Source organism: Girardinichthys multiradiatus, chromosome 18, assembly GCF_021462225.1.
Source record: "Girardinichthys multiradiatus isolate DD_20200921_A chromosome 18, DD_fGirMul_XY1, whole genome shotgun sequence".
Lineage (NCBI taxonomy): Eukaryota > Metazoa > Chordata > Actinopteri > Cyprinodontiformes > Goodeidae > Girardinichthys > Girardinichthys multiradiatus.
This window is the reverse complement of record NC_061810.1, coordinates 43,505,847-43,532,304: the sequence shown is the minus strand read 5'-3', so window position 1 is coordinate 43,532,304 and position 26,458 is coordinate 43,505,847. Positions and strand designations below refer to the sequence as shown.

The 26,458-nt window shown below is 38.2% G+C and overlaps 1 long non-coding RNA gene across 1 annotated transcript; it reads left to right on the top strand.

Moving 5' to 3' along the window:
• The first annotated feature begins 10,425 nt into the window (after positions 1–10,425).
• Positions 10,426–26,148, top strand: LOC124883738. The gene is made up of 3 exons (XR_007042303.1): positions 10,426–10,623; positions 12,319–12,408; positions 26,009–26,148. It is a non-coding gene; the product is annotated as an uncharacterized LOC124883738 (long non-coding RNA).
• Positions 26,149–26,458: the final 310 nt, after the last annotated feature.

Genomic DNA, 26,458 nt, shown 5'->3' with positions numbered 1-26,458 from the left:
CCTACTGAAAACAGGGAGGTGAAATTAAAAAATTTTGGCTTGCATGTGTTATGGTTTGCGAGATATAGGACCCCACAATGCAGACCAGAAGGCAGCATGTCGGTAAGTAAAAAAATGTAATTAACAAAAATTCACTCTCAAAAGAGGCAGGAACAAAACAACAAACGGGCAGGCAGAACAGGCAAAAACAGACATGGCGAGGCTGGCGAGACAGGCGTGGTGTGACTACAGGACAAGAGTATTAACAGAATAATGTTTCCATCAAGAACAACTGAACAGGAGTGTATATATGGAAAGTAAACCAGGTGGAGCTAGGAGACAGATTAGTTTGAAGCAGGTGAACCGGATAAAGATAATTAACAGACAGAATAGAACGTGGCTGGAGCAAGAACAGAGACTCTTGAATACAAACAAAAACTAAAGCATGACCAGAAAAACAATAAACAGAAGCATGATTCAAAAACGGTGAGAAATATAAGAAAAACCCAGAAACCAAAACCAAACAACCCAAAATCATAACAGCATGTGCAAGGATGTGTGAATGGAAGTGTACCCTTGCCTGCTTTGTCCTACCAGAAAATGTTTGGGACTCTTCCTAAAACATAATTTCTCCTGGATACCTTATTTTTACATTGAACTCTAAAATAACTATTAAACTACCAATAATTTTGAGGGTGAGCTGTGATAAGATGTGATATATGATGCAATTTTTCATGAGCAAGGATTTCATGGATAGCATGGAAAAGCTTTAGAAGTTGAGTCCAAATGAGATCAAAGAATTTTCTTTAGCTCTGAACTTATATCTTTTAGCGTTTCAAGTGAAAATGTTGAGCCAATCTTGAGTCTTAACAGTCAGGTTAAATATTTTACTATGATCAACTTCTGCATGTTCTGCAGGGTAATTTCTTTAATAAACCAAACAAAACAGAAATAAATTGCACTAATGAATCCCATATACAAATTGCTGTGTAAACCAAAGCTTTAAAAGGATATTTATTTCAAACAAAATTTTCAAAACGTTTTATGGTGACTGTAAAAACATCAAGGACAATCTGACATAGCGCAAGGATACATCTATTATCTATAATAAAAACTAATTAAAAGATTCAATTTAAAGTCCCATGGTCATATCAAGCAGCACAAATCAAAAATACCTTTAAAATGGAAAGTATGAGATGATGAACATGAACATAATAATTGATAAAGAGACAATTATTGAAGAGGATCATTCAGGGTTGATTATAAAAACAAATATATGTTTCCATTACATTCTTGAACTTCGAAGTGCTTTATGATATAATTTATGTCTTAAATGTTTTCAGATTTTGTCACGTTACACAGTCACACTCTTCAATATATTTAATTGGGATTTGATGTGATAAATTATCACAAATTAGTCTGAAATTGTGTAGTTGAAGCTTTTAAAGCTATTCGCAAATACGAATAGTTTGATATGCATATGCATTCTGTTCCCTTGAGTCAATACTTAGAAGAAACCCCTGCACTGCTTTAGAAAAGCATCCCTACAGCCTGATGTACCACGGCACACAGTGCGAATGGTGTGTTCAGGGTGATGTGCAGTGTTACTTTTCTGCAAGGATTTTACATGTAATACATAAGTGATGGTCTCCTCTAACTCAATCACCTTCATCCACGTGTTTGCTATGTCCCCTACATGACTTTTGGCTCCATCCGTCTTCCCATCAACTTTGACTGGGTGCCATTCCTCTGCTAAAGAAAAGAATCCCAACTTTATGATGCTGCCAGCACCATCTTTCACCATAAAGAACTTTAGTGTGAGCTGACCAAAGGAACTTATTCATCTAAATGACCTTTGGTAAATTGCAAATTGAAATTTCAGAAAATGCTTTTTCTCTCATCTCTCTTGCATAAAGGCCAGAGTTCACAAGTAATGCCCTGTCAACAGATGCTCCCACCTGAGCTGTGGATCTCTCCAGCTCTTTACCATAGTCCTCTTGGTGTCATCTCTGATTACTGCTCTTTACCTGCCTGTCAGTTCAGGTCACGGGTAGGCAGCTCCAGTCCTCGAGGGTCGGTGTCCTGCAACCTTTAGATGTGTCCATGATCCAATACATCTGAATCAAACTCCTGAATTACCTTCTCAGTATGCAGTCAAGTTCTGCTCAGGCCTGATAAAGGGCCATACATTTGATTCAGTTGTGTTGAAGCACAGGCACATCTAAAACTTCAGGACACCAACCTTTTGAGGAGTAAGGTTGCGCACCTGTTTTAGAAGTTCCCCCGGTTTACCAAAATCAAATGTGTGGCTTATTACCATGCCTGCGCAGAATCTGAAGTAAATCGGCCATTCGATTTAGGTGTGTTGGGGCAAGCACACACCTAAAGGTTGCCGGACACCAGCCCTCAAGGACTGGATTTGTCAACCCCTGGTTTAGGTGGATGGCCATGTCTTGGTATGATTTGTTCTATCCTCTTTTAATTTTTGGATGATGGATTGAATCCTGCTCCATGTGATGTTTAAAACTTGGGAAAGTATTTCATAACCTAACTCTGCTGCACAGTTCTGCAGAACTATATATCTGACTTTCTACTGTCTTCCTTGATCTTCATGATGCTCTTTATTACCTAATGTTCTCTCTAGTTGCCTTTACAGTGGAAGGAAGTTGTACATTGGTAGTCTAGGACCAGGGTTCTTCCAAAGGCATTTAAATGCGCTGGATTTTAATGGTGGTATCAGATTAAATGGGGTGAATATGCATGCTGACCACACTTTTTAGATGTTTATTTTACTTTCAAAACCATGTTCCAATTATGCAATACTTTGTTTTGAACCATCACACAGAAATACCAATAAAATACAACATGATAAAATGTGAAAAACGTCAGAGGTATTAATATATTTGTAAGACTGTACATTTTTCAGTGTCCTAACAGACTTCTCTTTAGCTCTTGCAAACATTTTACAGCTTTCCTTATCTGTACATTAACCAATGACAACAATTAAAACTTAATTAAATTAAACAGAAATTGCAATAGATACAAGCTAATTGAACGAATGAAGGATGACACTTGAATTCATTACTGTAATTTGCATGATTTTGTATCTGACATTTCATTCACTGACAATTAAAGTGACAATTAAATTACCCCTCTAATCGCCTCCGTGCAGAGTGAATGTATAACATGGAAATTAGGGGAAAAGTAAAAGTTAGGGCAATTTTCTAATGGAGCTTAAATCACCGGGGGTATAAGGGCCCCGAGCATCCTTTTAAACCAACTTGTGTGCCAAACCTTTCCCCTGATGACTCTACTAAAGTTTCTGAGAAGAAGAGCTATTGATTTGAGTTCACCATCCAAACAAATTTAAATCTTTTATTAGCTCGGTGGCACAAAGCCAAATATAAATTAGATTTCTTAGCTGCAATCGTGTCAAGATGCTAATGAAAGGTTCCAACAGTGGCTTCTAGTGGAAAAATGATTGATGTGTATTGTGAAAAAATCTGATTAGTGAAACAGAAAGGAGTGCAAGTGTGCACAGGGGGTGGTGCAATCTGAGACACAAATGCAAATCTAATGCCACTAAAAGCTAAACTATTGTTTATCTTGACTATTTTTAAGAATATATGCATGAAATACATTAGATGCACTGTGTGGTTTTAACATTATCTCACATAAATAATCCTTTCAGTCAAGGTGCGTTTTTACGAATTCCTGCCAGGCACTCACCCTTATTTCCTTGTTTGCTGAGTTAATATGTTTCTAGTCACTGGCTGTCTAAGCCCGTTGATTCGTGTATCTGAAATTGCAGGAATATGCCACAAATAAACCACAACAACAAAGCTGTGGAAACACTATTTAGAGACAAAAAATACCCACAGGCCGTGATGTCAAAATGCCAACAAACTTTTCACCTAATTGTAATCCAAAGCCCACACGAGTGAAATGCGTGCCCTCACGGCATGTGACATGTATTTAAAAAAAAATATTTCTATCTAAACGTTTCAGCACCACAGATTTAACTTGAGTTTTGTAAAGATTACCAGCCCTGTTTTCAGCAATGCATGGAGACAAGTCCTGTCCACTAACTGACAAGACACAACTTGCGAATAAATGTTACCTGACAAACTATTAAAGCACTTTACAACCGAGTGTCGCTTTGACACAAAAAACAACCAGGCCCCGTTACTCGGACCATTTAATCGAATCGCAAAATCCTCAGAGGCTTAATAAATGTTCCTGCCAACTTTCATAAATGGGGGATCAATTATAATTGATTTTATGGCCTGATACATTTATTAAAGTGACATCCATTTATTCACGTACCTACCTGTTTTGCCATCAGCCACTGTTTACAGAGAAAAAGCTGACAACCTCATACTTTATTCAAAGTGTGACTTTCAGATTTTTGTCATGCAGAAATAATTGCTACATCACCAACACTGATTTAACACATCTAAAGTAATTCTTAATTTCTCGCACAGGTCAGCTGATGAGACATCTCTATAATTTTAACTACATGATGCAAGCTAGTAGTTCATTTGTAACAGGCGGGTGAGAAATGCCATTTCTCCCTTGAAAGATGAATAAATTAGTTTTGGGGTAGTGCCTCCTGTCATATAAAATGACATACTGAGAGCTGCCACTCATCAGATCTGAGCAGCAGACAATTAGAAATTAACTCAGTTCTCTAACTGTGCTGCAATCGATCCTTGTATGAGCCAGGAGGGGAACATTTTGTAAGGTTGCTTTTGTTTAAACTTTCTTTAAACTATCTGCATGCACGGAGACCCATACAGTGCACCGGCTAAACCATATCCCGCTTGAACTTTTTCACGTCAAGATCCAACCAAAAAACTTTATATATTTTATATTTACTGGGATTTTATGCAACACCCCAACGCAAAATAATGCATAGATCTGATAAAGAAGGAGGATGATACATGGTTTTTAACATTGCACTTTTTAGTTAAGCATTATTTTCAATTCAATTCAATTCACTTTTATTTATATAGCGCCAATTCACAACACATGTCGTCTCAAGGCACTTCACAAAGGGTTTGGAATGGTATAGGGTTGTTGGGAAGGTTAGATTAAACTACTGAGTGTTAGAGTTTGGCCATTTTAGAATGGGCTATGTGTAGGGGTACTAAGTAAAATAATACACTGATAAAGTGTGTCCATGTAGAGCACACTGGTGGCCATTGTTATACTAAAAACCACAAGGATTGGGGGTACATTTCTCTTTCAGATTGACCTTAACCATTGGAAAAGAGAGGGGGTTGCACAGGAACCAGAAATGGAGGGTGTGTTTGCACCTCAACCATAACTGAGCCGGTTTAGGCTAAACCTGACTCCCCCTTACTCCATCCAACAGGGAGGGAGGAAGGCAGAGGTAAGAATAATTGGAGAATGTTGTTTCCTGTTGCATTGTGTGAAAATTGGGTAACTTTAAAATGGACTAAGTCAATTCATTCGAATCATATAGATTTCAAGTCAGGCACATGCATTCCAAATAATAACTAATCATTGAACAGTGCAGTGAGATTCAGTTATTTATTCAAATTGGATAAAACGTTTTTCTATCTAAGGAAACCCAGCAGATTGCATCCAGTCAGTGACTTGCAGCATTCATTCCTCCTGGATGAGCATGTAGAGACAGTGGACAGTCACTGGCGTTGACTTTGCGGCAATCCCTCATACTGAGCATGCATGTAGCGACAGTGGAGAGGAAAAACTCCCTTTTAACAGGAAGAAACCTCCAGCAGAACCAGACTCAGTGTGAGTGGCCATCTGCCACGACCAACTGGAGGTTTGAGAAAACAGAGTAGAGAAGGAAAAAGAACACAGAAGCACTGATCCAGGAGTACTTTCTATGGGAAGGAAAAGTAAATGTCAATGGATGTAGCTCCTTTAGTAGTTTCATCTAGGAAGAAAGAACAGATAAACTCTGAGCCAGTTTTCAAGGTTAGAGTGTGCAAGAGAGCACATACAGTTAGTCACAGTAAAAGCTCAGTCAGTAGGAAAGAGAAAGGGTTAAACACTGAAAGACAGGGCCAAGTGTATTATCAGTAGACGGTGAGCATTAAGTTGTTGCCAGCAGAAGCTTGGACGATCCCCCATGAAGGTGTCACAGAAAGTAGATACAGAGTCAGGCCAGGTGTAGCTTCTAGGAAGAGAAAAGAAAGACAACATAAAGTGAAAAGCTGAAATAACAGCAAATAATGCAAAATTGGAGAGTAGTATGAGAATTTAGCGAAGAGAGTGAAAGTGGTCATTTTGTCCTCCATCAGTCTAAGCCTATAGCAGCATAACTACAGAGATAGCTCAGGATAACCTAAGCCACTCTAACTATAAGCTTTATGAAAAAGGAAAAATTTAAGCCTAGCCTTAAAAGTAGACAGGGTGTCTGCCTCACGGACTAAAACTGGGAGCTGGTTACACAGGAGAGGAGCCTGATAACTAAAATATCTGCCTCCCATTCTACTTCTACAGACTCTAGGAACCACCAGTAAACCTGCAGTCTGAGAACGAAGTGCTCTGTTAGGAACATATGGAACAATCAGATCTGATGAATGATGGAGCTAGATCATTAAGGGCTTTATATGTGAGGAGGATAATTTTAAATTCTATTCTGGATTTAACAGGGAGCCAATGAAGGGAAGCTGAGAAAGGAGAAATATGATTTATCTTTTTAATTTTCATCAGAACTCTTGCTGCAGCATTTTGAATCAGCTGAAGGCTTTTAACTGCATTTTGTGGACATCTTGATAGTAATGAATTACAATAGTCCAGCCTTGAAGTAACAAATGCATGGACTAGTTTTTCAGCGTCACTCCTGGATAGGATATTTCTAATTTTGGCAATGTTCCAGAGGTGAAAGAAGGAAATCCTAGAAACCTGTTTAATATGGGATTTAAATGACATATCCTGGTCAAAAATAACACCAAGGTTTTTTACATTTTTACTTGAGGTTAATTTAATGCCATCCAGGTTAAGTGATTGACTAAGCAGTTTCTTTTTTAAAGACTCCGGTCCAAAGACGACAACTTCTGTCTTGTCTGAATTTAGAAGCAGAAAATTTAAAGTCATCCAGGTTTTTGTGTTTACATAAACTCATATAAACTCAAAATACATTGTAATTGTTGGTTGTAACCAAAAACATATAAAAATAAATCATGGAGTAATTTGCAAAGTACTGTAGCAGCGTTTTACCCTATCTACGTTCATGAAAGGACTGTTACCCCCTGCCCCACCACACACACACACACAAACACACACATCAGTTTTTTCTTATGTTTATGAGGACTTTTAATTTACTTCAATTCATTTTCACTTTTTTCTATGACCTAACCCTGACCCTAACCCTAACCATTACTAACCCTACCTTAACCTCAAAATGTCCTCTCTTTGCTGGTAAAATACAATAAATGGTTCTCACTCAGCAGCAAGTACAAGAACACACATACATAAGTGTTTTCACTCTATAACTACTGAATTTCTGCTATCTGTTGCACAACAATAACAATACTGGGGACAGTAGGTTGGTGGAGAGGTTTAGTGTTTTGCCCAAAAATTATTTTCTTTCCAGTTGGAAAATTGGAACCAGCTGGAATCTTCTGATTGGAAGGGGAGCAATCTACCTGTGAGCCATGGCCAGTTACTTGGTTGAAGACATAGCCAGACCAAAAAAAAAAAACACAAAAGGTTACATCCAAAATGGTTAAAATCAGTCTAGATTATGTGACCAAGTTGTGACACAACATAGTTTGCTTTCTCCATTGGTAAGAAAAAAGAGCATTACTTTTTTATGTACTCCAAAATAACCCCAGCAGCAAGCACACTGTACTGTTTGCCAGGAGTGGAATTGATAAATCAAGCTAATGAATAAAACAAGCTTGCAGCAGCACAAAAGTGAGCCCTTGTGACATACAGGTCCTTCTCAAAATATTAGCATATTGTGATAAAGTTCATTATTTTCCATAATGTCATGATGAAAATTTAACATTCATATATTTTAGATTCATTGCACACTAACTGAAATATTTCAGGTCTTTTATTGTCTTAATACAGATGATTTTGGCATACAGCTCATGAAAACCCAAAATTCCTATCTCACAAAATTAGCATATCATTAAAAGGGTCTCTAAACGAGCTATGAACCTAATCATCTGAATCAACGAGTTAACTCTAAACACCTGCAAAAGATTCCTGAGGCCTTTAAAACTCCCAACCTGGTTCATCACTCAAAACCCCAATCATGGGTAAGACTGCCGACCTGACTGCTGTCCAGAAGGCCACTATTGACACCCTCAAGCAAGAGGGTAAGACACAGAAAGAAATTTCTGAACGAATACGTTGTTCCCAGAGTGCTGTATCAAGGCACCTCAGTGGGAAGTCTGTGGGAAGGAAAAAGTGTGGCAGAAAACGCTGCACAACGAGAAGAGGTGACCGGACCCTGAGGAAGATTGTGGAGAAGGGCCGATTCCAGACCTTGGGGGACCTGCGGAAGCAGTGGACTGAGTCTGGAGTAGAAACATCCAGAGCCACCGTGCACAGGCGTGTGCAGGAAATGGGCTACAGGTGCCGCATTTCCCAGGTCAAGCCACTTTTGAACCAGAAACAGCGGCAGAAGCGCCTGACCTGGGCTACAGAGAAGCAGCACTGGACTGATGCTCAGTGGTCCAAAGTACTTTTTTCGGATGAAAGCAAATTCTGCATGTCATTCGGAAATCAAGGTGCCAGAGTCTGGAGGAAGACTGGGGAGAAGGAAATGCCAAAATGCCAGAAGTCCAGTGTCAAGTACCAACAGTCAGTGATGGTCTGGGGTGCCGTGTCAGCTGCTGGTGTTGGTCCACTGTGTTTTATCAAGGGCAGGGTCAATGCAGCTAGCTATCAGGAGATTTTGGAGCACTTCATGCTTCCATCTGCTGAAAAGCTTTATGGAGATGAAGATTTCATTTTTCAGCATGACCTGGCACCTGCTCACAGTGCCATAACCACTGGTAAATGGTTTACTGACCATGGTATCACTGTGCTCAATTGGCCTGCCAACTCTCCTGACCTGAACCCCATAGAGAATCTGTGGGATATTGTGAAGAGAACGTTGAGAGACTCAAGACCCAACACTCTGGATGGGCTAAAGGCCACTATCGAAGCATCCTGGGCCTCCATAAGACCTCAGTGCCACAGGCTGATTGCCTCCATGCCACGCCGCATTGAAGCAGTCATTTCTGCCAAAGGATTCCCGACCAAGTATTGAGTGCATAACTGTACATGATTATTTGAAGGTTGATGTTTTTTGTATTAAAAACACTTTTCTTTTATTGGTCGGATGAAATATGCTAATTTTGTGAGATAGGAATTTTGGGTTTTCATGAGCTGTATGCCAAAATCATCCGTATTAAGACAATAAAAGACCTGAAATATTTCAGTTAGTGTGCAATGAATCTAAAATATATGAATGTTAAATTTTCATCATGACATTATGGAAAATAATGAACTTTATCACAATATGCTAATATTTTGAGAAGGACCTGTATTTCAAAAGTTAATGGAGCCTCACAATGACCACAAGTTGCCATCATTGCTGGTCAAAAATTAAATGTGGGCATAAAGCACAAGCTGTAACACACAGAGTAAACTTCATTCAGCCCTTTCCCTAAAAAAAAGAACAGATTGTATTGTAATGAAATAAACAAAAAAAGTGTTTATGTTTTGATTTCTTGTCCCCTATTATTATCTGTATAGAATGTATTTTACATGTAGGCACAAATATATGGTCCACATGCACAAACGTTAGGCTATCTACATGCTAATATTGTTCATTGATATGATGTGTACTAGAGATGGACTGATACAGGTTTTTTAAGGCCGACACCGACAGATTATTTTGACATCAGTCTAGCCAATACCCGATATGTGCTCCCGATTTTTTTTGGCCTGATATTTTAGGCCAATATTCCTTTTTTACCTCCATTTACATGATGGAAATGACACAATGATAACAAATGTTACACAAGTCTCAATTTAACAATATGTTTTGTTTTTAACAAAACATAACATATTAACAATGTATAGCAAACAATATAGAATATTTAAATATATAGCAATAAAAAAACAATCTTAACACGTAAATGTGTGTGCACTTGGAGCAGCATGAGGCCTTTGTAGTGTATTTTACTTTCTTCAGAACTTTTGTAAACAGCAATATAACAAAAAAGAACCGTAGTATTTTTTTTACATTAATAAGCCTAAGGAAACTGTCAATGACGGAAACACAGAGAAAGAGAGAGGGACACACACACATAGAGAAAGAGAGAGAGAGAGCACTTACTGTAACAATTTGTAAAATTGCAATGTATTGTTCAGATCAGACCCACCACTAGGGGGCGAACAAGGGCTATGTAGTTAATTAAGCCAGAGAACAAGCCAATGTCTGCAGGTTGTGCATGAGTTGTTTAGAATAAATGCCGGCGCCATTGGGCCAGAGCAAAGACTATGGACTCCTCGTTTTTATGAAGAAACCACAATTAAACATGGTGGCATCGGCGGTGGATTCTTGCCCAGTCTCTGAGTGGTTTGCTGCAGATCAATCAGACATCAATTGCTAACTGTTAGCGAAGATTAGAAGCTGGTCTGCTGGTGAGCCTCTCTTTCCCACTGGTCAAAAATTGCGTTTAAACCAGCTAACGTTAACAATCAGCTTCAGACCTCAGCTTGAAACGTACACTGAAAAACAAAAAGTGTTGACTCTAAAACAGTTTTGCTTTGCTCACACTTAATGAATGTTTCACAGCAAGAAAAGAGCTTCTTTGGTTCAGGAGGAGAAAAAACACTAACCCCCGCTGCAGTGTATGGACATTATTTTATGTACGGTTAAATGATGTACGCGTAGTGATTGGTAATTGTTTATATGTGCATACACGATTCTCCATGACAAAAAAAAACAACAAGGCTGACGCGTTAATTTCGGTGGCAGAGTGAAAGAGAAAGTAAAAAACACACCGCTCTGATAAATTCTAGGCCCTTTCTCAGAGTGAAAAAGACACACACCTCTGTTCCCTCATGCTCATAGTGAGACAGAGACTTAGATAGATAGATAGATAGATAGATATAGGTTTCTTTCTCTATTTTCTTTCTCCAGATCCACAAAATTACACTTGAAAAATGTGAAACTGATGGTTTCTACAAAAGGACGGTTCTCTGAATAGCTAACTTGTAAAAGAGAGAATAATAGTATGAGGTCAACACACTGGCTCATATAAAAGTTGGTACTGACTAATACTGCAAAAGGTTCGAACATGAGTGTTTAATTACAGTGAAGCTAAGACATCCTTGGTATCATTCTTCCTCATCTCTCGTCAGGTTTGTTCAAAATTACTCTTGGGAAATTTTAGCGGATGGGACAACCAAAGGCTAACCAGATTACTTGAGCAATGTTGAGATTAGCAAGTGGTTTGATAAACCAAACTGCTTGTTAGGGAAATTATATCGCAGTCGAGCTTAAAACCACTTTACCAGCTTTTCCGTTCTTTCTCCCACGAGGGTTAATGATGTGGGATGTTTCACAGCTCTGTCAATTAATTACAGCTTGACTGAGGTCAGCGCCTTCAACCTTTAGCTGGAACTACACCTCGTAACAAACAGCTGTATTTACACAAAGGCTGCAAGTGGGCGGCTATTAAGAGCAGAGCAGGAAGAAAACAACTCTGCCTCCAGATATAGATGTAAGTCACCAAAAAGACCAGTTTATATATTGCAAATGTGTTTCTCTGTGGTACCTACATTGTCAACCTTTCAATGGAAACCATGGTAGAGCTTATAATTGCTAGAATAAATCTGATAAACCCTTCATGTACTTTAAAGCTTTGAAAAAAGAAGAATCAAACGCAGTATCTTCAACACAGCAATGAACTGGAGTCTTGATGTTGTTGTATTGCTGATGGCCAAAGAGAAGAATCATGTTTTATTCAAATGCCACCAATGGGCTGCACAGACTGAATGCCTTGAAGTGACCAACTGTGAGCCCAGAGATTTCTGTCTTTGGGCTCCACCCTTTGGCCAATAAGCATAACTGCATCAACAAACATGACTGTCGGGGGTTATGTGCTCTAATTATGAATGCCTGGTGGTGAAAAGCAGAGAACGTTGTCTGTTTCATGATTTGCTGTCTTCCTTCTCCTTGTTTCCATGCATAAGATAAAGAGTGAACAAAATCAGTTTGTAATGAGAAATGTCCTTAGACAAAATAAATTCAGACTGTTTTACAGTCATACTTGGCAATTCAAACAATCCAGCCAAACACATTAACCCACCGTTTTTACACTTTGTAAACAGGCAGACAGGAAGTAATCTACAAGTCATATGATACTGCTACCGATTAGATCTCACACCACACATCACTCCAAGGGACTTTTCATTTTCCAAGTGAGTAATCCCGCCTGCACAAATGATGTAGCCGCATGACACCAAGTGTTAAATAAGCTTCGGACTGGGGCTATCCATTCTATTTTGTGGCTGCACAGTAATGTGTACTCCACCATAAAAATCTTATTTTCTATGCAATTCGGTTAAACGATCTCTAGGGATATATTCATGTGCATATCTGACTTCCTAATAGAGGACTTTAAAGACATGCAGATGGCTCCTCACAAAGGCAGCCTAGGCGTGCTCAAGCGTATCCTGCCATGACAACAGTTGTCTCTAAAAATGCATCAGAAATGCAGTGCGGGGTGGAGGGCTTTCCATGGGAAAAATCGAAGCATTACACCTTTTCATACTTCTTTTTTTTCCCTGATAGAACTGGGATGATGTAATATGCTAAAGATAAACATTGTTGTTAGACTGTATTTCATTATTTTTGTGATTATTCTTGGCTGCTGATTTGTCATGCAGAAGAGACACAATTACAAGAGGTTGCTCTGTTATTGAATGCAAGCAAAAACCCACAGCTTGAATATTCAGATGCCTCATAGGTGTTTAAATACCGCAGTTTATTTTAGTCTGCTCCAAGTTCCACTCCAGCAATTGTTACTGTTCTTCGAAAGAGACCACACTGATATGCACCATCAACATTACAGAAAGAAAATACTTACGAGGGAATTTATTAATTTACTAAAACAAATAATAATTTTCTTCGTTAATAGTATGTTGTTGCTTTGTGGGTGCACAAAACATGAAAAAAAAAAGCCTTATTAAAATAACAAAGTTAAGGATGACAATTATTCATTGCTAAGTAAAGACTCTAAAAGTGAATGCAGAAAGTAGGTATTTATTTTCCAAGTTTTAGGAACTTATGATATGATGATAATATGATTAATCTTCCATATGTCTTGATATGCAAAAATCAAGTTTTGGCAGTTAAGAGGCCTATAGTAACTCTGGAGGAACTTCAGACATCCACAGCTCAGGTGGGCGAATCTGTCAACAGGTCAACTATAAGTCAGGTACTCCATATATCTTCAAAGAAAGCTATTATAAGCTCCATTTGCAGTTTATCACAAGGGGACATGGCAAAGATGAAAGATGGTCCTCTGTTTAGAGGAGATCAAAACAGAAGTTTTGACCTACTTGCAAGAAGCTACATTTGGTGAAAAACTACAACTGTACATCACCCTGAACACACCAGCCCCACCGTGAAACATAGTGGTGGAAAAATTATGATGCGGGGATGCTTTTCTTCAGCAGGGATATGAAAGATGCACAGAGTTAATGGGGAGATGGATTGAACAAAATAAAGAAAACTTATTGGAGGCTGCAGAATACCTGAGACAGAGGATCAACTTCCAGCAACACAACAACCCTAAACATACAGCCAGCGCTGCACTAAAATTGCTGTTCACAGAAGCTCTTTGTCCAATCTGACTGATCTTGAGCTATTTTGCAAAGAAGAATAATTAAAGACAGACATGCAGTTGTAAATGCACTATAATGGATAAAAAACAAATAAGCAACACTTTTTATATTTTTATCTGAACATATATTATTTTTAAAAACATTTATCATTTCCTTCCTCTTCATAACTATGTACTACTTTGTGTTGTTCTATGACTTAAAATTCTAATACAAAGCATCACAGTTTGTGATGGTATAACAAAATGTGACAGCATCCAATGCATTTCTGCAAAGCACTGTATCAATAATTTTTATCATTTGGGACCGTTATTAACTTGCAGGCTAAGTGTTGCCTAAAAAGAGAAGCTGTTCAGCTCAATGTACTTTGTTTCTAAGAGCTGGGCAAAGCCAGGTGCTCTGGGTATTGTTTTTCTCAGTGATTTGAGTAGAGCTGCAGGCTTTCAAGTAAAAGGAGGCATGTCACTTGTCCCCGGTGTATGAATGTTGAGGCGATTTTTATAACCCTTTGGCAATTTTGGTTTTACCATGGAAGGACAAATATTACTCTGAACCTTAGAGATGCAATGCGTTTTAATACAGCAGTAGATACGGTACACTGTAGTGCAAATGGATGCTGCATACAGCATCTGAAGTGCAAGGCATATGGGAAATAAATCCATAAAAATCCAGAAATATAACAGACTTCTAAACCACTGCACGGTTTAATATACCTAATTACAGGAAATGTTTGCTTACTTAATGTTTAAAACATTATTTCAATTGTTCAGAGTCGAACAGTTTCTGTCCGTGTTTTGAAATTAAATGGTGGATTTCCCTTTGTAGACTCAACGCACACATAGACTGCACCTTTTAATTTGTAGGGTAAAACTATATTGATTGTTTGAAGCAGTCAAGCCGCATCGCTATAAGACCTCATTCAAACAACACACACCTAAACACAATCACATTTAACTCGGTATCCACAAAACACTCCCAGCAGGCCTGAAACTTACATTAGCCTGGGGAAATATAAAGGTTTGGCTCACCTCACTTGCTTTTGTTATGGTCCAAAGTTACACTGTGGTGTTTTCTTTTTCTGTAGCTGAAAGGTGCACAACATTTTTAGCAAAGCAACCTGCTCCACTTGAATCCCTCTGTTTTTTGCCCAAGCAACAACCATAAATCATTTTGGGTTCGTTATGACAGTTCCAGCGATGCTTCACCACATTACTTTGGGAAAGCATTACAGTTACAAGCCAGGGTATCCCCCAGTCCTTAGACTTCAATTTGGTTTTGTTAGTTTTGCTTTCCCTCCCTGCCTCGGTTGATACAATCATGGTTTTAACTGATTGAAGACTCCAAGCTAAGATGCATGAACAAGCAGACTCTAATTTTGCTGTCAAATTCCCAGAGGCAATGCAGCTCCTGCGACGTAACAGTTTTATATATTATGTATGTCTTGTTCTACTTTATGCTAGTACATCACTTAATTTCTGTATGTAGGACACATATTTGGTGCTCGTTGTTCCTTTTTTTTTTACTGGATTTGAGTAAGAAATCAACTGGAATCATGATTCTTTTACTCTGGTTGAATTAGAATCAATGTTTTTTTTTTTTCTTTTTGACAAACATAGTTTGGGTGCTATAAAATGACCATCTAAGACATATGTGTTTAATTAGTGCCATTGTACTATTTTATCTTCTCCATTCAAAGTAAAATTATCTGCACTTATATGCTTGAATACAGGATAAATGAAAGCATTAGTGCAATGAATTTGCAAAATAACTGGATCAAATTGGACTCAGGTATTGGACTGAAAACAAATGTCAACTGGAATAAATTGGATTTGAATTGAAGTGTGTCTTTATGGAAAATTCTGTGTGATTTTACTGTTATGTGGCTTATATTTTATGAAGCCTAATTGAATTGACCTGAATCAAGCTGAGTTGGGCTAGGTTGAATGGTTTAAATTGAATAGTTTATTCTAATTTTGCTTAATAGAATTGAACCGAAATATGTTGAATTTAACTGAACTGAATAAACTGAATTGCCTTGAGTTAAGACAAATTAATATTAATTGAATGGACCTGGGCTACATTAAGATTATTTAAACTGAACGCCATTGAAATCAGGTTAATTGAACTGAAGTCAATTAAACTAAGTGGAAACTCCGCCTCGCCTCTCGCCCAAAGACTGTGCAGTTAGGCACGAGCCTCTGCCCCCACGACCTGCAAGGATAAGCGCATATAGATGATGGATGGATGAATTAAGGTGAGTAGAATTAAATTAATTTAACTGAACTCCATTTAATTTAAATATAATCAGTTAATTGAGTTAAATTGAGTTGAGATTAATTGAATTCAAATTAGGTGAATTGGGTCGAGTTGAAAAGAGCTAAACTAAGCTGAATGCAATTTAACTATACAAACTACGATAATTTGGAAATAATTGAACCGAATGGAACTGAATACTCCTGGATTAAGCTGAAATATGCAGAGAATAATTAAACTGGGCTGAAATTAAAATCAGTTTTTCTATATTGTGGTAACTGATTCAAATTGAACTGAACTGAGATGGCTGAATGAAACTCAGTGAAAAAAAAAAAATTAATTTAACCTGAACCTAGTTGAACTGAACTGAGATCATCTACGTTGAAATGAATAGAATTGAGATGACTTGAGCTGAGAAGTATCAAAGGTAGTGAAAAATATTCATATATGGATTCCAGCCAATTCTGCATCAGACTTGTTTCTGATTGGATGGGGGAAGTAGATCCTGCCTCTTTATTAATAAATTAATAAAGATTAATAAAGTATTTTTGAATTGAATTGAATTTATGCAGACTGAAGCACAAGTAGATGTGTTGCTGTAGACTTGCTGTAGTTCAAAAAGTAACAGCCTGTAACCAGGAGTTGTTTCAGGAGGAGTAAAAAAGAATGAGGAAGAAGACTGGAGGTTGTTTATACCAGAGTTTAATTCACTTCCAACTGTCTTGGTTGAGTTGTGGTGGAGTGAAAGATAGCTTGGCTTGCCATGTGTAAGTAGCAAGCAGGGTACCCATGTTCCTAATCCATTTTAATGATGAAATTTGTTTGTAAATTAATTTATTTTTACAATTCAACAAAATGTGATAATTTGCTGGTTAAATATTGATCAGAATTCATAAGTTAGGATTAAAAACATTCAATTTCTTTCACTGTGAAGACAGAACAAAACAAAGATAAAACTGAAAAAACAACATAATCCTCTGTTAACATTGATATTTGTCTTATGTAGTGCTATAAGCAGAGGAAAATCTGGGAACGAAGCTGGCTACAATCGAATGTAGACTTTTTTTTTTTTTTTCCAATGTAACTACATCAAGGAAGTAGAGTTCAGTGTCCCAGGTTTGAGTCCCTTTTCCAGTGACCTTTGCTGCATGTCTTCAGTAAAGGTATACGTTGATATTTGTTTAATCTCAGTCCTCTCTTCCAAAAAAGGTTGAAAAAAAACAACTAAACTTCAATTTGTGAAGTTGAAGACATTTCGCTCTTTATCCGAAAGGCTTTCTCAGTTTCAAACTAGGGAGGGAGAGGTTCCAAGCTTTTACATTGTTTGGGATTTGCCGTTCTGCACATCTAAACTCAGATGCAGATTAGATACTGTAACAATAGTGTGTTGTTAAGGACATTCTTAACCTAGCTCACTTACAGATGTTTTGGTCACATGCAAGAAGGTGTGGCTTGGTTTAAAACTGATTGGGAGTCAGGCTTATGTTTTTGAAAGATGAGAACTGAGACCTCCTCCTCTGTTTAGAGCTGTTTTTTCTAGCTTGAAGTAAATGGCTTCCTTCACACCTAGCCTTGAATTGAGAAAGCCCTTCAGATGATGAAGAATGAAGTGTCTTCAGCCTCAAGAACTAAAGTCCAGTTGTTTTGTTTTTTATCTATTTTGGATTTGCTATGTCCTGGATGACTGAGAATCTACACCAGTACTTAGGCCTCTACACTCATTCTCCAATTCTCTGTTGTTGGGATTATGATTATTGATTAATTAATATTTATCAATAATTATAATTGAAAATCATAATTTGAGGAAATTTATTTCTTAACCAAAAATCTTTATTTATGAAACGAAATCAGAGATGTCCTCTGGGGTTGTAATTGTGGCTCAAAGCCCTTGATAATTACAATTATTAAATTCTCAGTAATAGTTGATAACTATTATTAGATGTCACTGTTTAATCAACCGTTTCTGCCAAAACGTTGGGGAATTAACCTTATTTTGACTGACAAATCACTCTTGCACAAAATAAACATAAATGCCTTCTCTTTATCTACGTGAATATGTATTAAATCAACAGCCCTGATACAGCTCGCTATTCCGATTCAATAATCTTCACCTTATCTAACATTTTTCAATTCAATAAATTTTTTTTCAATTCAGTTTATTTATATAGAGCCAATTCACCGTCAATTCATCGTCTCAAGGCACTTCACAAAAGTCAGGTACATACATTCCAATCAATTGTAACCATTGAACAGTGCAGTCAGATTCAGTTATTTATTCAAATTTGATAAAAAGTTTTTCTTTCTAAAGAGACCCAGCAGATTGCATCGAGTCAGAGACTTGCAGCATTCACTCCTCCTGGATGAGCATGAAGCGACAGTGGACAGTCCCTGGCGTTGACTTTGACGCGATCCCTCATACTGAGCATGCATGTAGCAACAGTGGAGAGGATAAACTCCCTTTAACAGGAAGAAACCTCCAGCAGAACCAGGCTCAGTGTGAGTGGCCATCTGCCACGACCGACTGGGGGTTTGAGAGAACAGAGCTGAGACACAAAGAGAACAAAGAAGCACTGATCCAGGAGTACTTTCTATGGGAAGGAAAAGTAAATGTTAATGGATGGAGCTCATTTAGTCATTTCACCTAGAAAGAATGAACAGATAAACTCTGAGCCAGTTTTCAAGGTTAGAGTGTGCAAGAGAGCACATAGAGTTAGTCACAGTAAAAGCTCAGTCAATTGCCAGAGAGAAAGGGTTAAACAGTGAAAGACAGGGCCATGTGGATCTTCGGTAGATGGTGAGCATTAAGTTGTTGCCAGCAAAAGCTTGGACGATGCCCTTCTCCAGAAAGGTGTCACAGGTAGACACAGAGTCAGGCCAGGTAGAGCTTCTAGGAAGAGAAAAGAGAGAGAACATAAAGTTAAAAACTGAAATAACAACAAATAATGCAAAATTGGTGAGTAGTGTGAGAATGTAGCGAAGAGGGTGAAAGTGGTCATTATGTCCTCCAGCAGCCTAAGCCTATAACAGCATAACTACAGAGATAGCTCAGAATAACCTAAGCCACTCTAACTATAAGCTTTATTAAAAAGGAAAGTTTTAAGCCTAGTAGACAGTTTGTCCATCTAGAGCCCACTGATGGCCATTGTTATACTATAAACCACAACAATTGGTATACCTCTCTCTGTCAGATTGACCATAGCCATTGGAAAAGAGAGGAGGTCATACAGGTTGCAGAAATGGAGGGTGTGTTTGCACCTCAACCATAACTGAACCGGTTTAGGCTAAACCTGACTCCCCCTTACTCCATCCAACAGGGAGGGAAAAAGATGGAGGTAAAAAATAAGGAAGATAGCTCAGGATAACCTAAGCCACTCTAACTATAAGCTTTATCAAAAAGAGAAGTTTTAAGCCTAGCCTTAAAAGTAGACAGGGTGTCTGATAACTAAAGGATCTGCCTCCCATTCTACTTCTAGAGACTCTAGGAACCACCAGTAAACCTGCAGTCTGAGAACGAAGTGCTCTGTTAGGAACATATGGAACAATCAGATCTCTGATGTATGATGGAGCTAGATCATTAAGGGCTTTATATGTGAGAAGGAGAATTTTAAATTCTGTTCTGGATTTAACAGGGAGCCAATGAAGGGAAGCTAAAATAGGAGAAATATGATCTCTCTTTTTAATTTTCATCAGAACTCTTGCTGCAGCATTTTGAATCAGCTGAAGGCTTTAAACTGCATTTTGTGGACATCCTGATAGTAACGAATTACAATAGTCCAGCCTTGAAGTAACAAATGCATGGACTAGTTTTTCAGCGTCACTCCTGGTCAGGAGACCAAGTTTTGTCAAAAAGGGTAAAATATCTAACTAAACAAAAGAAAACAGCATTGAGTGTGTATGAAATCAAACCAGCAGTTATGGCAGTTATGGCAAAATACAAAAGGAGTATGGTTGAACAAAGCTCTGGGAGGCAGCTCCCAAACGGTAGCTTAGTTAAAACCGGTAGTCATAAAACATCCCCCAGCGCTGGGAAGTCAGCGCACACAAAGAATCATAAAGCTTTTGACAGCAAGCCAGTAAGGCATGAAGTTGAAGACAAATAAAATGGTTGATTTTCTTTATAAGGTTATTATAGCAGTTCAGTTTTATGGCGCACCTGTGCTTGGGTGTTCACACAGTAAATACACAACTTCAGAGACCCGGCAGCCTCAGAAATCAACACCAATCAAGTTTCAATAAACAATGGCATGCACATACAATTTAGAACACATTAGACTATAAGTGGCGATTCTAAATCGCCCTAAAATCCTACTCTATCCTGCCCAAGCTATTCCTAATAAAGAAAATAAAAATGAACAGACTTTACTTGATGTAATCTTCCTTGGACAGAGAGGTAGAGAAAAAAGGGGGGGGGGGGGAGGTTCCACGCGTCCGTGGATAACTCAGGAAAGCGGTCTGTCCTCGTCCTTTGGGCCTCCTTAGCAGAAAGGTGAAAAATATGACGGACCGTCACTAGTTGACTGGAACAAAAAAACAAGGATGAAACTTCTTCTCCTTGAAACCTCCTGGTTTTTTGGTTACGTGTTAAATCCACGTCTTCGATCGGTAAAGTTGAAACTTACAGGCCTTCTTATTCTTGTAAGCTTAATTCGCTTGGTTTTCTGGCCAATGGGAGAATGAATGAAAGTCCACATGGGATTTCTTCTCCAGAATGATGCGCTTTAGATGCCAGTAACCACGTCTCGGTTCCAAGCTGAAAAGCAATGGGGGTGATCTCAGAGTATGTCATATAGTCGATCGTGACATCACAGCTGCAACGTCCCCGTCCTATCAGCCGCGGTTCCCGCTGGGATTTGTAGTAGCGGACTATCCTGGGGTACAAAATGGCTGATGACGCCGGAACAGCATAGTGGCGTCCAGCAACGTACAAATGGTCCAAAATTCAGCAAACAAATGGTCCAACACTGTAGACAGGATTACTTTTTAATCGAGCTCCAAGTACCCTCAACGACCATGCATCCGGCTTTTGTTATCATGTAAGAGCAGGCCAAGTTTTAGCACACAGACCCGTTTACCTCAGTATGGCAAATTAGTGTGAGCATGAGCTCTGATGTCAGATTTATGGACAGTGGTGAAAAAACTTCTCAGGATTATCTGTTTGTATATAAGGCATTAGAAGGCAAGACGAAACCCAGACGAGAGGAAAAGTTATGAAAATATGCAGTAATAGCTGGTGGTGAAATCCACTTTGTTTACGATTGTTGTTTGTTTTCATGTTTTATTCACTCAGGTTTTCTAGGTCATTTGTACTAAAGAAGTAACAGAAATCTCTTTGCATGATTTAGAAAAAGCTGATAGGGAAATTTTGTGGTATGAAACACACATTCTGCTGTCTTAACACCTAATGAGTAATAATGTTGTTGTCATGCACTGTTTGCACTAATGCAAATACTACTTCATTATTTATCCACTGCTGTTGCAGTCAGATTTAATCTTGTCTCTAATTGCTTAAAGGAGAAACAAAGAACGTGTTTACTGCCTTGCGTTTGTGGGTTTTACAGCAGCCCTGCCGCTAAGGGTCCATTTCTTGTTCTTTTCTTCCTTCTTTTTTTTGATTATTTCTTATCAACCCTTTTGGCCTTAAGCTGAGGCAGCTCAAGTCCCTTAGGTCCTGCTTTTGGAGCCTGTAAACACTGCCAACAAGTTTCTTTATTGACATAATCAGGTTGAGTGGTGCTGATGTAGTGACATTTGCTGTAATAGGAGACTGATAATCCTCACACAATTGCCTTGCTTCTTTTGGACTATAAGGGAGGCCAGGGGGACATGGTACGATTCCACGGGCAATCTGCTGCCCACCAAGTGACCATGAACAGGATAGCCTCACCTCACTGTTTAACTTGCATTACCCTGTGGAAAATGGGAGTTTTGCAAGATCAAACCATCTGCGGTAAAACGGTGAAGGGGAATGTGAGGACAAACAGAAGCTGCAAGAGCTCTCTCAAGTGGTGAAAAAGGAAACTTCTCCATGCCCTTGAATTGTATTTTCACTTGGATTGTATGTCATTCATGGTAATATCATTATGTTATTCTATCAGAAATCACTTTAATATGAAGCTAAATAAGCCTGAATCTCCATAGAATACAAAGCTTGAAGCAGTACACCACAATCCTTTTAACCATAAATAGTACTGATATAGTTATTACATCTTGATATGTTCTTGGACAAAAATTCAAATTTGCACATCCCATTGCTTGTTTCTTAAGTACTTTGCATGCAGTGCTTTGCAAAAAACATATTTATAACATTCTTTGAACTTTTTCACATCTTGTCACATTACATACGAAAACCCCAATGTGTTTTATGGCCCAACACAAAGGAGTGTACTGGAAGTAAATGAATGGAAGGAAAAGCATACATGGCTGTATAATATTTTACAACAAAGTGTGTTAACCTTTTGAATTCAGCTCTGATACCCCTAAATTAAATCCAGTGTGGCCCTGCAAGAGTCACTTAACTGGCAAATAGATTGCACATGTATGTAATTTAATCTCAGCATAAATACCTTGTACCCTGGTAAACAAACACTTTCATAAAGACCATGGAACACACCAGACAGATCAGAGATTAAGCTGTAGAAAATTTTAAAACAAAGCAACTGTGGATGAGCTGCAGAGATCCACAGCTCAGGTGGGATAATCTGTTGACAGGACAACTATTCGCTGTGCACTCCATCAATCTTGTCTTCATGGCAAGATGAAAGTAATTGTTCACAAAAAGCCATAAAATGCCCCATTTGCAGTTTGCCAGAACCCATGTAGAAGAAATTGCAAACATGTGAAAGAAGCTGCTCTGGTCAAAACACTACATTTGGTAGAAAACTAACTCTGCACAACACCCTGATCCCACCATTCCCACAGTGAAACATAGAGCTGATAACATCATACTGTGAAGATTAGTTTCCACAGCAGGCACAGGGGAGCAGGTCAGAGCTGATGGGAAGATGGATGAAGCTGAATACAGGGCATCCCTGGCACAAAACATGTTTTAGGATAGAAAATACCTGGATGAGTTTCACCTTCAGACTCTGTGTATGTATGAAGGGATATGCCCTAAAAGACTCGCAGCAAAATGTGTTTCTGCAAAGTATTGACTCTTAAACACAGGTGTATTTTTTAAACCATTTGTAATTTTAATTATGTTCTACTGTGTTGGTCTATCACGTAAAACTACCTCAAAATGTTTTTAGGTTTGCATTTGTAGAATGACAAAGTGTAAACATGTTTAAGTGGTATCAATGCATTCGCAAAAATCTGTTTTGTTTTTCCCTTCAGCTAACATTCAAAATGTTTGCAGTCCTCTTTGCCCGCTAAAACCGGCATTTATTCCAGCTTTAGTAAGTTTAAATTTAGTTTCCATGTGCTGCTGAGATGAGCAGCTAACTTCAGCCAGGCAGTTTCTTGTGGGCTTCGGGATTGTCTGGATTTTTTTTGTTGTATTGGACAAATTCTGACCAGAAAGAGTCTCAGGGTGTACAACTGAATCTATCTGATGGCTTCTGTTTTTATGCAGTTACATCATCAATAAGTGCTAGAGTGCCTTTTTCACTGGCAGCCACCTAAACAATGACAGAGGTACTTTGCCTGATGAAGAGGCTCCAAAAACAATTTGAGTTTACAGCTTTTTGTGTACTGATTTCACTGAAGTTTGCTGATGTTTGAAGTTTGCCTTATATACATCTGTTGCAAATGATGCAACTGATTCTGACCAATTATTGAAACATTAATGGGTGTGTCTCTCATTGTCAATCCTCTGATATCTGGACATGTAATAAAACAACTGATAACTAACTTTGATTTCTTGTAAAGGTAAAAAAAACACAAAAACCACTTTGTTCTTGGTCCCAGAGCCCAAATGCTCCAAACATTCTTTCTCATTCAATGCCCCAACTAATATTGCTCTATTTACTTTTGTCATAATTATCTCCCTGTGTGTTTAGTACAACAAAATACCTCAAAAAGAAACATCTAGCACCCAACTGTTCAAAACTGCATGATCTGAAACATTAAGATCAAAGAGGAACAAGAATAAGAGTTGCTATCTGTTGTATTTTCAAGCACATCTCGATTAAAATTGCTAGTGCAATAAATTTGATAGAAACTCCTTCTTTTTCATACTTAGTATACTTAGAAACAGTTATTTTAACCATGAACACCTGTCATCACATTTAGGTGATCATTACTGATCCAAATTTTCTATCCATCTATCCACACTGGGTCACGGAGGAGCTGGTGCCTATCTCCAGCAGTCTACGGGCGAGAGGTGGGGTACACCCTGGACAGGTCACAAGTCCATCGCAGGGCAACACAGAGACACACAGGACAAAGAAACTATGCACACATCCATTCACATCTAAGGGCAATTTAGTGAGACTAGTTAAATTAACAGTCATGTTTTTGAACTGTGGGAGGAAGCCAGAGTACCCACGCATGCATGGGGAGAACATGCAAACTCCATGCAGAAAGAACCCCGAGCGGGAATCAAACCGAGGACCTTCTAACGCTGATTGATTCATGAAAATACTCCAGAGAATCTCAGACTTAATATTTTCTTGACCTACATCCATCTCCTGTCAGCTACCTCCTGCTCATAATAATTGCTTAAAAAAAAAAAAAAGAACAAGCAAAAACCTACCCACACATTGATTATGATTCTGGCTTTTAACCCTTTACTATTTGTGGAAAGAACATTTGACTTATTTAGATGTGGTACTTTACCATTTGCATTTACATTACAACATTTACAAATGAACTGCTTTATGGCTAATTTACTTCAAAATTAGATTTCCTTAACCTGTTTAACCATGACCTCCATGAGATCCTGTTGTGGCTATTGCTCTCAGGAATTAGACACAGCTATAAAGCTTTGAGCTGGGATATCTACAGTATAGTATGACTCATGTTCATTTGTTGCTAAAGGAAACTGTGTTTTTTTTTTTTTCTGTGTCTATTCTATGATCTCCATCACTTCAAAATAAAAAAAATTAAGTACATAACAATAACCCAACAGGCTAATCCACTAGCTTGCAGATAATTAGAAGTACATTCAGATTTTTCTCATGTTTTCAAATCTTAACTTTGTTAGAACTGACTAGAACTTCTTCAGTGCAGGAAATTATCCAGCTCACCATAATATTTTTATTAGTCAAGGTGATAAAACTATCACCATTCCACCTTGTATTTTATTTGAAGCAGCATACAGTGAAAGGGAATTGAATAAAATGATGCATTAAGGATTTGTTTTTAAAGGTTATGCAGGTGTTGGAAATGCTGTGAATGCCATCAAATGGGTTATTTCATTTTAAAATGAAAACAGGGTGTTTCACCTTTACTTTGACAGTAAATGTTGCTCTCCAGTAAATGTGTAATGTTCTTCTGACATCGTGGGAAACAGGAGCAGAAATGAAAACTGATACATTGTATGTTCTAACATTTAATGTGTAACACTGGAGTACTAGCCTTTGTTATTGCTATTTGTACTAGAAAAGCTAACAATAAAGGTGTGTGCCAGTTCAGAGGGGTGTGCAGAAAACTGCCTATTTTATTTGCTTTTAGCACATAGCATTTTTTGGTATCTTTTGAAAAAAACATATTTACAATTGGAAAAGCTTCTAACCACTTAAGATAGTCATCTGTTCTCCTTTAATGTTTTTATTCTAAATGAAGTTATTATGTTAACTTGGGTCAAGAGCCTCAGCCACACCTATATATCTCCAGCAGTCCAATTATACCCAGTTCCTTCAACCCCACCCTCCCTTACCCTCAACCGGATCTCACCTGATCTCGTTTTCTGCTTATCAACCCATAACCCTCAACTTTTTCCCTGTTTCCTAGTGTCTTTGTTCATCTCCTCTTTTTGTTTCAGGTCCTATTTCGGGGATTCTAAATGGGCTCGGGAAAAACCATTTTCTGAGGACTGCACCTCCATGTTGAGTCTCCTCCTCCCAAAGCTTCATCAGCAAGTTTCCCCAGATGACCCATCCTCACAATCAACCCATTCATTCCCTTTCCCTTTTCCTTCATTAAACCTTGAATCTCATATCCTTGTGTCCTGGTCCTTGGGAAAACTCTGCAACCAGAATCTTAACATTTTTGTTACATGCTACTCTGATCACATCTTAAAAGTCAGTTTAGATGTGAATACCTAAAGAAACAAAACAATATACTAAGTCTTAGCATACTTTTATTTTGCTTTCAGAACATGCAAATGTAGAGGGTACTGCTACTCATGGGGCCTGTTAAAAAACTTATTTGCCCTCCCCAGGTTTAACACATAGTTTTGAGTTTTTGAAACCTTTATGCTATTTGTGACACT